The sequence below is a fragment of the Triturus cristatus genome, chromosome 7, assembly GCF_964204655.1.
Source record: "Triturus cristatus chromosome 7, aTriCri1.1, whole genome shotgun sequence".
In the NCBI taxonomy this organism is placed as follows: domain Eukaryota; kingdom Metazoa; phylum Chordata; class Amphibia; order Caudata; family Salamandridae; genus Triturus; species Triturus cristatus.
This window is the reverse complement of record NC_140590.1, coordinates 1,216,269,506-1,216,285,609: the sequence shown is the minus strand read 5'-3', so window position 1 is coordinate 1,216,285,609 and position 16,104 is coordinate 1,216,269,506. Positions and strand designations below refer to the sequence as shown.

General features: G+C 47.6%; 1 pseudogene across 1 annotated transcript in view; it reads right to left on the bottom strand.

Moving 5' to 3' along the window:
- LOC146811647 (interferon-induced very large GTPase 1-like) overlaps positions 1-16,104 on the bottom strand; it is a 275,755-nt pseudogene that overhangs the window by 208,233 nt on the left and 51,418 nt on the right. Inside the window, exon 2 of the transcript XR_014966764.1 lies at positions 5,695-5,996. The product of XR_014966764.1 is annotated as an interferon-induced very large GTPase 1-like (transcript). The remainder of the gene's footprint in view (positions 1-5,694; positions 5,997-16,104) is intronic.

The window sequence follows — 16,104 nt, the reverse complement described above, 5'->3', positions numbered from 1 at the left end:
CCCGCTTCCTCTACGCCCTCCAGAACACTTTGGACTGGGTACCGGCCAAATACTTTCGGGAGGTCGAAGGCCTCCAACGGACGTTGCTGTGGGATGGGCGGCCGCGAATAGCTATTGCAAAGTTGACGCTCCCATGGTACGATGGGGGCATTGCGCTCCCAGACATCCGACGGTACTATTGGGCCACGCAGCTGAGTGCGATCAACCATGGGTTTTATGGCCCCGCCCTCAGCCCTGGGTATGCCATGGACAGGTGGTTGCTGCGTGGTGGCAACTACTACAGGGCGTTGTATTCGCGGTCCCTAGACTCGTCCCTCACGGGGCCCACAGGTGTGGCGGTGCGTGTGTGGAAGATGGCGACTGACTCGCTGGGCTGGAAGGATAGGCTCACCCTCGCTACACCATTGTTTGAATCGGAGAGATTGGGAAGGCTCTGGCATACGAAGGGCTTTGATAAGTGGGACCTGATAGGTATATCCAAGGTGGGAGATGTGCTGCATAAGGGGAGGGTGAAGTCCTTCGAGGAGTTGCAGACTGAGTATGAGCTGGGGCCCTCCGAGTATTTCAGGTATATCCAGCTGCGCCACGCCCTCCGATCAGTCCTCGTGGAGGGTGAGAAGGTGCCGGAGTCCTCTCCCCTTGAGGACCGGGTCCTTGATGGTCATATGCCCGAGAGCACGATCTCGCTCATATATAAGAAATTGATTAACGTCCGGGCAGACATGCTTTTGGGGCTGAGAGAACAGTGGACTAGGGATGGCCTTGAGTTGGATAATGAGGACTGGCAGTCAGCGGTTTCTTCTCCTAAGGAGGTTGCGATCCCGTCGCGTCTGAGGCTGGTGCAGCTTAAAATACTGCACCAGGTGTATGTGACGGGGCCAAGGCTGGTCCACATGGGATTCTCGGAGGACGGCCTGTGCAGGAGGGGATGTGGTATGGTGGGTACTTTCCTGCACATCATTTGGGAATGTGGTGTCATTGTGGAGTTCTGGAGGAGAGTCCATGCAGTTATGGGGTGGTGACGGGCATTGCTGTGCAGCTGGAGGCGCGGTGTTGCCTCCTGAACGTCTGGGGGCCCACTGACCTCGAGGAGGCGCAGACCCAATGGGTGACTCTGGGTAACATGGTCGCTAAAAGGGATATCGCGCGATTGTGGGGCTCCTCGGGACCCCCTACACTGACCGCGTGGAAAGAGAACATGGACTGGAGCATGTTTAGGGAGAAGACGGTCTATTGCTCCAGAGGTCGCCCCCGGAAGTGGCATGCCATCTGGGGGCGGTGGAACCAATACAGGGGGGGAATATGTCTTGCCCCGGATCTGGAACCTCCCGAGGAACAGCTTTCCCCCTGACCTTCTTTCCATTACAGTTTGGTTTTAGGAACCGTTTTGGGCCTCTGCTGTCCCCCTTCTTCCTCCGTACACTGTCTTGTAACTAGTAGATGAGTGGGGTCCGGCCTCCCCTGGGGGCTTTCACCATGGGCTTTCAATGTTCTTGCCTTGCTGGGGTTTGTTGTGAGTTTTTTCTGTGTTTACTTAAAATTGGACCTTTGCACTACTCTTTGTACTGTACTGGGGACACATCACTGTATCTAACTCTCAATGCTGCCGAACCTTCGGGCTGTCGGCTGAATAGCTGTGTCCTGATTTTTGAAATAAAGGTTTTCCAAAAAAAAAAAAAAAAAAAAAAAAAAAGAACTAGACTGGATTTTGGTTAAGGTCACCAGCTTAGTCCTTTTGGACATCTTAGCATTCGTTTACACAGAGGACCACTAGATACGGTTGATGAGACTACAGAATATAGAAACTGAAGGAGTAAGTCATGAATGGATAGCCTCCTTTCTGACAGCACAGTTGCAAGCTGTTTTAATGCATTCCTTCAATTGGCACTCCCAAAACTCTACAAAGTCTCAAGGGCTCCCCCTCTGCTCCAGTACCTTTTACCATGTAAGTCGTCATTAGTTCACTCAGAAGTCTTTACCTTTAAACCTCTGCTAATCCCAAAAACTGCGGAATGATTTTAAATATACACTGCTAGCCATACAATTCCATTTATAGAGTTATTTCTTAACAATGGTAATTGAATGGCAAACCACTCAGTAAAACTTAATGAGCTTAATAAGACAGGCTTCCTGATTGTATATCACCATCCTAATTAATTAATTCCTTGTTTCTGGACTTTCATAATGTGTTCTATCTGTCCAACGGCTTGTAAAGGTTAACTAAGGATTACTATGCTTAGTAAATTGTGCATTAACAAATGTATGCAACTCCCAGTCTGGCTCAAGGATGTTCGGGAATGGACATTAGCAGAGGAGGCACACATGAAGCTCACTCGGAGATGAAAAATTACAATCAGATCTGACGGAATGGCGGGAACTGTGCAATACTGGGCTAACAATGGGGAGTGAGTCCGAACACAATGCATCAGAAAGTGGGGAGGGCATGACAGATGAGGAAGACCGACGAGGAAGCGAAGGCCAAGGAGAATAAAATCTCTAATTGTTTGTCCTATGCTTATGTGGCATTATGGATGCTCCGTTCCATAATGTACCATATGTGAGAATGATTCTGTACTCCTGCTGTTCTAGTTTGACCTTCAATGCCACAATCTAAGCCAATAAAGGAAGATGATACACTGTACTCATGATGTTTTGTCTTCATTGTAACACGCAAAATAAAGTTACTAAAAAATAATTAATGCAACTATACCTCATTACAAATGGGTCAACGTGATTAAAATAAAACAAGAAAAATTGGTTTACAAATATGTTCTCTCTGTTCAAATAGTACACTACCTTGCTTTCCATTTGATTGCAATTTGTCTAACTCTGTAGTGTGTACTGAGAGTCTGCATTCCAACTATGCTTATATCATGCCCCTCTTACTGAGGCACAGTAGGAGTTTAGCTGCGAACAAACGCGTAAAGTCTCATTCAACCACAAACACAAGATATTGCATTTTAAATTTCTGTGGCGAGCATATGTGTTACCAGCTAAGGTCCACTCACATGCACTAGATGTAACACCCCGGTGGCCGATTTTGCGCATATGGCTTGGAACTGTGCCAAGGTAGCACGATTCTGGTCTCAGGAGTTTAGTGAATTGTCGAAAATGACTGGGCTGGGCCTATTGCCATCGCCTGTGTTGGCTCCATAGGGGTGTATACAAGAGATCGCTAAGCCATATAAACGTTTTGTTGCAATTGCATTATTGTTAGCAAAACGCGAGGTGGCGATTCATTGGGGAAGTGAATTCTCACCAACACTGAAAAGATGGTAGTTCAGTATGTCATATTGTAATACTACCAGTGATATATATTCTCAGTTACAACACCCGGTGTCGAGACCCCTTGATATTTGGCAGCCTTACAGGGCCTACCTGCTGGAACACACATCTGTTGGCTCGCAAACCGAGCAAGATGCTAGCGTACAAAGCGATATGAGTAACTGAGAGACCTTCTTGTAAAGGGGTACGAAATGTGGGGAATAAGTTACTGTTTTATCAAGCATTGAACGTGAAATTGTGTATGCAGGATTACTATGTACTATATGAATCACTGAGTTAGACATGAGCATGTATTATTGTATTGCAAACTGTACTTTACGAAGCTTATAAAGTTTTTTTTTTTTAAACTATGCTTATATCACAGCTGATTGGGGCAATGAAAAGCAGAACGTGTATGGTGTAGGATGATCTGGCTGTGAGGGAACTAAGGAAAGTTCGACAGACTCACCACAAATCTGCAAAAAAGGACATCCTATGCCAGGATGGCTCCTTTTGTGTTAACTTTTGCACGTAGACGGTCTACGACAAACTTGGGCAAGATGCCCCTCCAATTTCCCATGGCTAGTTTATGAAGCCTTTGGACATGATGGAACGTGCAAAACAGGATGAATATTCTGCTGGTAGTCTCGTGTACTAAGGGCCTTGTCATGACAGTACATCACTGGATGCATAACAAGACTCAAGCGAAAAACACTGTAAGAACTACCTTGTGCCACATGTAACAGGCTTGTGAACAGAGTGCAACTCCACCCTCTGATGCTGCCTCTTGAGGGAAGCCGATGATTTCCATCATGTGAGATGTTGGACATCAATCCATATAAACTGGGCAGCAAGCCATGTTTTCCCCCCAAACAGAACTTTTGCCTTCCTGATGACTTCACCACAAAGAAAACATTGTATGAAAGGCTATGCAGCACTGGTTGCACGTCAAGACAAGTGATACCACATATTCTGATTATTGCCTTGGACAGAACTTAAGGGCGCAGGGCCCGGGGGGGGGGGGGTCCACATGGAAGGGGTCCACACCCAGTGTAGCTGGGGACCGATAATGTTGCTCATTTGATGATTGAAATAGAACTGTCCCCTCTGTCCACTATTGCCAGACTCCGCTGTATAACTGTGGTGTTTGTAATGTTGTAAAGATTATTGTCTGGACCGTAATGGGATAGGTTTGTGCATACTGAGCACTTCCGCCTTCTGATTCTGCCTTGTCACAACAGATCATCTAAGGATTTCCTGTAAAGAAAATATGCAGAATACTACTCATACACAAGAGGACTGATGCCTATGACAGGTGGGGCTCTGGACAGTACTAGTGATGGGCTGTGGATTGGTACACAGTGGACTACATTTCCATCAGTGAGGAGGGCTTTGTGATCATCTTCAAGCTTATTTCATCTCAGAACTTTTCATTTTACATCGACTTTAGCAAGCCCTATTTATTTCACTTAAAAGAGAGGTTTTTAAATATCTCTCTCATGAGGCAGATGCAGAACTTGCAGTGAAAAGCTCTCCAATGGAACTGCAGCCTGCTTCAGGAAGAGGAAGTGACTGCGGCCTTTTTCCCTCAAGAGCCTGATTAATTATACCCTGGTAATTGGACTCGCCAACAAGGTAGGGAGTGGTATACAGCAATTTCTTTAATTGTTTAAATAAAAATTTGCATTGGTACAAGGTGGTAAAATTCTCTGAAACGGAGGTAAAAATAAAGGATCAACATCAGGATTCCCCACACAGGAGCAGGCCTGGAAAAAACACCTTCAGGTCTAAGTGTAAATGCAAGCCTGCAGTAAACGCCCTCTTTAAATAAAATGTTTCGCGGTTTAGAGTTAAATAGCTGGTGCACTCATCTGCAGTATTGTAAACATCTGCAGAAAACGTTTAACTAGTATAGCCAGGATAAAAAATACAAAAACACACAACATGCAGTAAAGAATCTTAAGATGGCTCCTGCAAAGGGAGACAACTGCTTTAAACCTCATGGGTCAAAGACCCACACAATTAAGTAGATATGCTTCAAAGAAAAATGTATTATATGTTTGCCTTGAATACTGCTTTGTTAATGATACTGACATTTCTAAAGTTGACTACAGAAAATAACAAGCATTGTCAAAGTCAACAGCTCCCGCCTTCTGGACCAAGTAACTTTGCTTACGCTGTTTGTTGATTAAATTAGAAGCAGTTTAAATACAAAAGCATGGCCCGTCCCAGCTCAGATGCATTTCGGAAAACTACGACTTGCCTGAAACTAGCAAATTCCTGGAGATGAGACTGTGTAGAGCTTTGAAAATGCAACCGCCTTCGAAAGAAGAATTGTGGCTGGGTCAAACCTGGTTTCTGTTTCAGATGGTTTCATCTTCCATGTGCTGCTCTATGGTGTTACTGTTTTTTTACAATGCCATCACTCACCTTTTCCAGAACCCTCTAGCAGTTGAACGAGGCATGGGAAGGTTCTGCCCATGGTTTTTAAGCTCTCCAAAAATGTATGACACGCTGCCTCGCCTTTCTGCAGCACGGAGTTCAGCACTGCTCGAACTCTTTTCTCTGGATCAGATATTTCCTGCAGTCTGAAATATTCTTCCTGGGTGATGAGCAGCAGGCAGTCGAGCTCGTCTAGGACTACGTCAGTGTCACTCTTCAAGATTTCAGTGAGCTTTCGGCGCAACCTTCGAATAACTTCTGAGCGCATTCCAGTAGACGCCATTGAGGACCTATTGTTGAAGAAATCTAACAATTAGAATATTTTGGGGTTCACCTAAAAGTATGACAAAGTCAGTTACAGAAACAGCAGACATCATTCATTCACTTGTATAGGTATTGTTTGTGTGCTCTCTCCTCAACAGGTAACCAGTGATTGATAACACGTATGTTCTAAGCATGAGGTAAACAACAACAGTCAAGAGAACGACACAACTTTGTGCACAAACACATTAAGAGATATCAAGAAATACAGTTGTAACACACCCTTAGTAGTCACAATAAATTAAATTCAAACATATATCCTGTGTAAGAATATGTCAATACAATATGTATCAAAGTCTCAGAGTCCAAAGGCGAATATATCCTATTCAAATCACACATAGGTTTTCAAGGACCTTACACAAAGTGAATGAAAAAGATCTCCTTTATTAATGTACGAAAAATTCCCAGCAGTCATTGAAGCCAACACGTGTTTCGTCTGTACACACCAGTATTCAGACTTTTTAAAGGAAGACTAGAAAACCGAGTCGGGGTTCCACGACGCAACGAGTCCTTCTTGTTGGTGGTGTCCAAATATACACTGCCAAATAGTCATATGATTCTTGGAATAGTTGGCGAGTCCACCCCTACATCCAATTCCTGTTCAAATGAAATACTGGTGATTATTGTGAAGGGAACATTCACACAACTGGTGGTCCAAACTCAAGACTGTTCTGTCCCACTTGGTGATTAGAAACACTGTCACTCAAGCGGTGAAGCGGAGATAGCAACTTGCCGACAGCACCATGTGGTAGCTGGTGCTCTCAGTTATTTCAGCACCCCAACTGCTTACATTGTTGAACAAATATTCACCCTTTTATTTAATTACAACTATACTGCTGCTTTTTCTTCTGGAGGTGCGGTTTATCCCTTTTGAGATTGCTACTACCAATTATATATTTTTTTTACATTTAGAGATAAGTGCATCAATTGAATCACCTTATGTGAGTGGAACTGAAAATCAGCCCCAGTCTTTCTGGTTCTCACCTTTAAAGTTCTACGTCTCAAAAAGTGGCACATGTCAGTCTAGGAGATCCCTCCGGTAAACACCACTTAACTAGAGTTTCAAACTATGAACTCCACAATTTGTTATACCCTAACTCTGCCATTTTCGTCGTATTCGTAGTAACTATATTCAGATCTTGGGTAGGGTGCCTGGTGCCGGAATGTTGAGCATGAGCAGTTCTTTCGTAATCCATACTAGTGTTCAATCAAGGATAAGATAGAATGTACTTGGGGTCCAACCTACTATGGATTCTGACCAACCGGGCCAAGTACCCCTTCTGCACTTGGCTCTCAGTGGTAGCTGTGGAAAGCAGTCAAAGGCTCGCTCAGGATGAAGGTGGAGATTGATACAGGTTAGTGAACACAACTCAAAGCTCAAAATGTTGACAGCAGTATCAAATGTCCTGTCAAATGCTTATTTACATAGTAAAAAAATAAGTATTTAATTTCGAACTGTACACGTTCAAAGACAAGTTCCGACATTTATAGACAACACATTTCCCCTTTGAGGTCGGGGCTTTAATGTTTCACTGAAAAATCCCAGTCCCACCCGCTCCTCGCAATGTGGCTGGGGTTATTCCCCATTCACTGATGGCAGCATCCAGGGAATGCTCACTAGTAGGTCTTAACTCAAGAGTCCCATCAGACTATTAGGAAATAGTCAAGTGTCTAGGCGCTGCAGCACTCTTAGCAGAGCGTCCCCCAGGGCCTGGTAGGCCCATTACCTGTCTTACCCGCACCAGCAGAGCGAAAGCCTGCATTGTCTTGGCAGGTGCTCCCTCTGCAAGCATTCGAAAGGCTGTGGTCCTGCTCAGTGATTAGACTACATGAGGGAGGCACAGCAGAACTCAGCAAGCGCAAGCTCTCCTCCGAGCCAAAAAGGTCATCTCATCTTCGTCAGCGATCGGAGTTGCTACTCCTGCATGGTAAGTTCTGCACTCCCAAAGTAGGGGTGGGGGGTTTGATTCCGATGCTCCTGATCTGGGTCCCAGTGATGTGGCTATGCGTCCACGTGGTAAGGTCAGGTGCAGTTCTGGATGCTCCTAATGACCTACAGGTCATCACAACTTCACAGTTCTAAGGTTTTGGCTCGATCCCCAAAGCACAATACTTTCTGGCACCTCAGCCTGGCATATGGAGTTGCCGGACCACTACCACCCTAGGTGCTGGCCCTCACCGCAGGGCAGAATGTACCACAACTGTCCCTCCTGGCATACATGGTCAGCGTTAAGATCCCACACAGGCTTCTGTCTTGGTTATCAGGCAGTAACTTCCACGGGGACACCTTCAGGCATACATGGGACACCACCATGGTGCCGCACCGGCTTTGCTCTCACTGCACAGCACACTTTAGATAGCTACCTTCACAGCGGCCCCTCCTGACATACGGGGTCTCCGCTAAGATCTTGCGAGGGAATTGCAGGAGGTGGCCCTTGCCATGGCACGCTGTAGGGCTCAGGACCTGGACATTATTCCAGTAGAGTATTACCCAATGTTTTCTGGACTGTTGCTGCCCCACCTCGTGGGGACTCTTCAAGAGTTCAGGCACATCAGGTTGCTACTGCACTCTATGCTGAAGGCCCAGATTGTCATGCTCCCAAAACCTGGTAAGAAGCAGCAGACTCCAGTTCAGATTAGTCCCTGTCAATGCTGGGAGTCGACACTAAGGTCCTGACAAAGCCCTGGCAATGAGATTAGGTAGGATGATGTCCCATTTGGTGCATGAGGACCAGTGCAGTTTTATGCCTGGTAGAGGAACGTAGATGAACCTGCGAAGGCTTTTGTCATGTGGTACACTTGGTGGCAGACAAGGATCTGAAGGCTGTGGTGATGGCGTTAGATATTGAAAAAGCCTTTAATAGTTTCAGCTAGTAATATCTTTGGTAGGTACTGCGAAGGATGGGGCTGGGTCCAGTATTTCTGTTATGGTTGCTCTATACCAAACCTGTGGCACATGTCCGGACCAGGAATGTGGTATCAGAGTGTTTGTTTATTGAACGTATTAAAAGAAATGGGTGTCCCCTATTGCGGTTACTCTTCGCCTTGGCAATGGAAACCCTTGGCGGTTTGGTTGCGCCGTGAAATGGCTTGAAGGGGTGTTGTAGTGGAAGGGCGCACCCACGTTGTTTCCCTCTACGCAGATGGTGTTGATTTATGTTCTTCACCCGGAGCGATCGGTGAGTGCGTTGTTAGAGATCATTGGTCAACTGTCAGAAGTCGTTCTTTTCCTTCATGCCGGGCTGGTAGGATTGGACAGTGCTGTTCTCCCAGTGACTGGGCTTCAGTGGGAGTGCGATCATTTCCGGTACCTGGGCATATAGGTGGCCCATAACTCGGAGGCCAATTACGGCCTAAACATGGGTAGGGTTCTTGAGAACCTGGAAGCATCCATCAGTTTTTAGAACCGCCTGCCTTTGTCTGTGATGGGTAGAGTAGTCCTGAGCAAGATGGTATTGATACCGCACTGCCTGTATGTCCTACAGAACTCTCTACAGTATATGACGAGAACCACCTTCACCAGGCTAAACAGCCTTCTGGTGTGGGCCAGTAAAAGGAGTAGATTTAAGTTGGAAGTGCTAAAGTTGGACACTGATCTCAGGGGACTGGGTCTGCCAGATCTGCGGATGTATTATTTTGCTGGACTATTACAATACGCAGCGCAGTGGTGCACTGAAGACCAGAATAGGGAAGAGGTGCTGCTGGCAGTCAGGGGTACCAGGGTGGGCCTCCCTGGGTGCCGGAATCGAGGGGCAAGAGCTCCAGAAGATTGCCCTTTTGTTGTCGGACAGGCGGTGGTGTCTGGGAACAGGCAGTCACACACTTGCTATGTAGAGCCCCATATGCCAGGTTATTGCCCCTTAAGAGGTTGACATGCTTCTAACAGATAGAGTCCGTGAGAACCTTATGCAGTGGTACGACAGGGGCTGCACCACAGCTGGTGGTCTGTACCTCAACTGTGCCTTCATCACACTGGGGGAGGTGCAGGGATTCTTTCAAATGCGACCGGGCCTAGTTTCTTCAGTACACCAAGGTGTCTTGCACCGCACGCGAGATTTGGATTGATTTCCCTGCAGAGCCAATGGATTAGCAGACGAGGAGGCTGTTGCTGGACCTGCGTTCCGCCAAGAGCCTGATTTCCCATGTCTGTAAGGCCCTTAAGATTGACTGCAGGATTGAAATGGTGGGAGTCCATGACAGGTGGCTGGATGACTTGCATGCACCCGGGTCAGAGAGGTGGCCAGCAACGCATGGTTCCATTTTATTATTTGCACCTATTTGACACCTCAGCGCTTGCATAGGTTTAATGCAGCTCAGTCTGCTGCCTGTCCTAGATGTGGGGTAGAGCCGGCGACCTTCCTGCACATGACATGGGAGTGCGATTGACTGAGAAATTATTGGGAAGAGGTATTACATGAGCTGTGGGACCTCCACCCAGACACATGTCTGGGTGGAGGCATCGATCGAACATTGCCTGTTGGGAATGCTACCGGCCCCAAAGCGCAGGACTAGGATGAAACACAGGTTCGCACTGTTGGGTTTGGCTAAACAACGCCTCGCCATCCACTGGACGTGACCTAGGCCACCTGTGACACACAGGTGGTTGACGGATCTACGTGAGTGAGGGGTGGGCAGAGGAAATGAGTTTACGATTGGTTCGCACAGACGAGAATGCAGAGAGAGACCTGGAAATGTGGGGCGATATGTTGGAACAATTGGTGGCTAAGGGGCTGGCGCCGCAAGCCTCTCCTGAGAACACACCGGGGACGGGCTCAATGGAGCCCGCAGTAGAAACATAGGAATAGTCACCCAGAGTCCTGGACTGTGTCCTGGACTGTGTGTCTGCACATGTGTATGCTCTGGGCGGATTGAGGAGTGCGCAAGGCGGTTTGGGCACCTTGCATTTCTTGCGTCAGTCTTCTCCCCCTCCTTCTTTCACGATTGTGCTTATCTCCCTTTTTGTTCCCCCTCCTCCCTCTAGGAGACAGTTTGAGGGTCCTGAGCGTGGGTACCACTATGGGTGTATGCTGCTGTTGTTTTAGTAATGTTGAATTTTTTTTTTTATAATTGTGATCAGGTGGAAAATGCAGGCCTGATCTAGCTTGTTCCTAAGCTGATATAGACTAGGAAATGTACAGTTATGTGTCCGGCCTGATGAGGTTACTGTGCTGGGTGCTCAGTCCTAACTAAGGAAGATTGCTTCAAATTGTTCATTTTGAATGGGGGCGTGGCTGGACTGAGATGTATTACTGTTTATGACACCGACATGTGTACAGCAATGTCATGATGTGATATACCACAATAAAAACAAGTAAAAAAAAAATAATAATTAGATCTCACCCAGACTACCATGCTGGCCCCTGCTGGCATATGGGATCGCTGCAACAGTGCCACAACGGCTTTGCTATCACCACATGGCACACCTGCCATAGTTATCTTTACGGCAGACCTCTCCTGGCATACGGGGGTCGCTAACTGGAATCTGCATATGGCCAACGACCCAATTGGTGCAGGAGCGGTTTCCTCACACCTCGCATTAGCAGTCCACTCAACAGGGCTACCCACTGGACCTCACGCCCTTGAAAGCGATCCTCTTCCTCGCAGGGCACACAGGTCTTGGTAAGCAGGTAGGCTTACATTGCCTTGCGTGACGCAACAGCGACACAAGCCCTTAGTATAGCTGGGTCCAAGTCTACAACTCACAGAATTCACTATTCTGTTAAAAATGCCCGTTGTTGCTGTGAGAAGGGGGGGGGGGGACTTCAAACCTCAACATTCCTTGCTGGAGTGCCGCCAACGTGACCTACAGCCCGCGACCGGAGGCGCTCAAAAGGGGTCAGGGCCTCCCGCAGCGCTAGAGCCCGTTGCTGTTGGCGTGAGAAGGGGGGGGGGGGTGCACTTCAAACCCCAGCATTCCGTCCACGGCGGTCTGAGCCAGGAAGAGGCTGGCCCTGTAACCTTTGTGCCCAGAGGACTTAATGGTGGGAGGGACCCCTTTGGACGCCATCCTGCAGAGCCCTTCATTGAACGATTGGTGGAAGACTATGGGTAAGAGAAAGCAAACTATGCCTGGGTCAGGTGGAGGGGCTGTCGTAACGACTCTTGACACATTTCTGGCCAGGCAAGCAAATGTCTTGTCGAATGAAATCGCCTTGACGGAAAGGAGATTTTCATTGGAATTAATTAATCTTCCACAGAGCACAGAATCCCTTAGTGGTACCTTGCCAACAGATGACCAAAGCGAGATTGCGCCTATTCTGACAGTAGCTACCAATTTGTCAGAGGGTCCGGGGGTCAACCAAGTGGATGGTACCTTTATGCTGGAACCTCCAGTTAAAAAGAAAAGAGGTGGGGGGAAGCCACGAAGGCGGAATCAGTCGTCCGGGATCTAGACAATGCGGCCCTGAGCCAGACTCGGATTCAACTTTTCCAAAAAAAGGAAGATATGCTAAAGTTACATGTAGCCCCAATTATCGCACAGTTGAGAAAGATGGAAGCCTTGTTTTGTCAGTCGAATGAGTTTCACTCCTGCCCGATAACCAGGGGACAGAGCATGTGGGGATGAAGGAAGGGCTGGGACAGAGCATGTGGGGATGAAGGAAGGGCTGGGACATACCCAGCAGGGTGCATTAGGACCTGCAGTTCACGCAACCAGCAATGGTCCGCTAGTCAGTAGTGGCCAGCAATTAGCACATAGGGGAAGGGGGGGGATTTACAGTCAGACTCCGGGCATAAAAAGCAACCCTATGGTAGTACAGGTCCACGAGGGAGTCTAGGATCTTCAAGAAATAACAGGGAGGAGAGAGATGGCCTAGGTGCAGCCTCGCAAAGGCCATAAGTGGCCGACCAAACAGACCCCCGGGAAAACCAGGAGACTGATTTGCAGGGTATAAAATCCTCTAACCTCCTTCTACAGTTGGAAGAGAGAACTGATGTTTTAAATCTACCCTCTGAGTCAGCCCCTTTAGTGGCTGTTTTGGTGGCTGTGCCACCAGTTAAGCGGGCCTCTAAGGAGACAACAGACCTGGTACACAAGGTGACCCATTGGTTGGACAGATCGCTGGTAAATGGGCGTGTCATAGCCCATCATGGCCAGAAGAGTGGGATGGGTAGGGCAAGCCACAAAAAAAAGATGGGGGGGGTGATTGTATTGTGGTTAATTTGACTCAACCATCGCACACAAGAGCTATGATCTGTAGTCAGCTTAGGCAACATGCAAATACAGGAATTTAGGTAATCCCGCTCTCCTTTTTCTATCCCAAAGGGGTCCAACACCAAAGATTACGAGGTAATGCTTCTAGTCTGAGTCAGGGAAAGTGGTTACAAGGCCCAAAAACGTGTCCAAATATGAATACGACTATTTCCCTCACAAACAGATTTGCCTCACTGAGGCACATAGATAGTATTGACTGACTATTAGCCCCAAGTGGCGTCATGGCCAACACAGGGTGCCCTCTGTCATCTACTATTGCAAATAAGACTGTGTAAGGAGGCAAGATGGCGGCCGTGGCGTGGGCTGTGTAAGCAGCTCTTCACTCTGGCTCCGTACCCGGTGGAAACGAAGAGCGTTATTTCGGAGCTTTCCTACCTAAGACGCTGCCATGTGGACGGGATGAGTCGGGGAGACTGATTTGCGCCGCTGGGGGGCAGAGGAGCCAGCCGTTTGAGCCCCGTATGGTGCTGTGGAGATTTCGCAGGGAAGGATTGCGGTCTCGAGGCGGGAATCGGACTACGGCTTGAGCACGAACGTTGATTCGGAGGCGGACGCTTCGGGAGACGCCGCCGTTTGGGGTGAGGCTGCGGAGCTGCTCTTTCTTTCGGAGAGAGGCGTGAGTGAGCTGAAACTGTTTGACTGTGTAGGCGGCCCAGCGCGACCTGAGCTCCTCTCTGTTTTGAGATTGAAGTGGACGGCGTATGTGGGAGCCTCCGGTTCCGCTTTTTGAAAATCGTAGATAAGAATATTGGTACCAACTGCACTGAGACCCTGTGAGTAACAAACTGTGCTTTATTATAAGGAGAGACCCTGTGAGTAACAAACTGTGCTTTATTATTTATCCGGAGCAGCGTCGGATAAGGCTGTGGGACTTTGCAGGCTTATACCTTGGTAAACTGGTCATTTGATTCCTGGTGACACCTAGGCATAGTCAAAGCTGAAAATCAACTCCGTTTAATCTACTACAATGTCAGGCACAAAGAAAGACAAGGTGGTTACGGGGGCAGGCTCCATGAACAATTTCCTTGTCAAAATGGTGAATAAAATCAATGATGACAGAAGGGCTTCTTTGGGCAAAGTAGCTTCTCTAGACTATGACTATGACCTCCCTCCAGAAAGAGCAACTACGCCGGAGGCACCTCTAGAGGGCGAAAATATCACTGACCGTGTGTTAGGAGAACAAAACGCATGTAATCCAGCTAGCATAGTAGTAGCTTCGATCCACCAGGCCCCTGATACTATTACGCTTGATTCTATAAGGCTTGATAAATTATCTTCTGACTCCGAGGAAGAGGTAGACGTAACGGAAGGAAGTAAAAGAGAGAGACCTGTTAGAACCTGTAGAAAGCAGCAAAGTAAGAGGGGGGGTAAGATCACCCACAGGAGAAGAGGGGACACTCACTTGCCTGATAGTCACATCTCCCCTAAAGCCAAATCGAACGCAGAGAGTAAAAAGGAAACTAGCATCACCCTGAGCCCTGAGCAGTTTGGTTTGCTAATCAAAACCATAGAGGCCACTTTTGACCTAAAACTTAAGGATTCCATTGACTGCCTTGCAGCCAAATTGGACACCGCGAATGCGGAGTTAAAAAGACTAGGAGGTTTATTGGACCAACAGTTGGCCAATCTATCTAAGGCTAACCCCCCACTCCGTTCAACTAGTTCAGTGAGCTCTGAGGTTGTAGGGAAAAATGCTACAAAAGCCCCCAATCCACCTCCTTTGATCCCTCAGGTCAATTGCACGGTTAACAACCTTACTGTCCCCCCAGCCACCTGTCCCCCACCAGTAGACTCGGATGTAGACCCGGCTAGGAGCCATCAGAGATCAGGTCTCTTATATAACACGAATGCCATACAAAGTAGGCGCAATAATTTTATTAATCTTCCCCCGGATTGCGCCCCCTATGTCGTCGTGTTAGCCAATGTTCCAGTGCATACCCCAGGCTCTTCCGAGCCACAAGAGGAAGTGCATGATTCCCTCAAAAACAAAGTGGTGGCTTGGCTGAGTGCTAAATGTGGTTTCCCTACTAAATTTGCTGGAGACATTATCACGACTAGGAGAGTGAATTGGATTGGTCCCTCGAGGAAAACATGTAGAGGGGATTGTGTGGTCGTGAACTTTAAATACCCACAACATGTGGCCACAGTCCTCCTACGGGCAGCATCTCTGATGGAGGACAGCAATGGTATTCAAGTGCGCACGTTAGGGTATTTCTACAATCATGTCAACTTAGCCTCCCTGCCCAGACAAAGACTAAGTCCATTTACCCCGGTGGGGCCCAGATCGGCTCCTCAAAGTTTGTTTCAGGGACGCGATAACCTCTTTACCTTTAGTCCCCCTATTACAACTCACAACAGATTCGATGCTCTCTCAGGTCTCGATCTTTGCGATTGACGGGGTGACGGAGAGGGTACAGTGGACGATGTCATAGTGGATTCAACACTAACGGTTCATGTACCTTCTTCTGATGTGGATGATAACAGTTTACCAGAGATCACAATTGATAAAGGGGACACGGTCAGACTGTTATCCTGGAACATTGCTGGTTTGCGGTCTAAGAAGGGAGACCCAAACTGGGAAAATTTTGTAAAGCGCCACGATATCATTGCCATTCAAGAGACTTGGGATATGGAGTGTGATTACTGGTTGGACAGTTTTACATCTTATTTTGTACCTGCTTTGCCTTCCCCCGCAGGCCGGAACAAAGGAGGTCTTTTGACGCTGGTATCGGTGAACATCAAGGGCAAAATCACCCCGATAGACTGTGCCTCTCATAGTTTCCTCGTATTGGAGATAATATTAGAGGATGGTTGTAAATTGCTTCTTGTTAACTGCTATAATGCACCGAACGGTCACCCAGAAA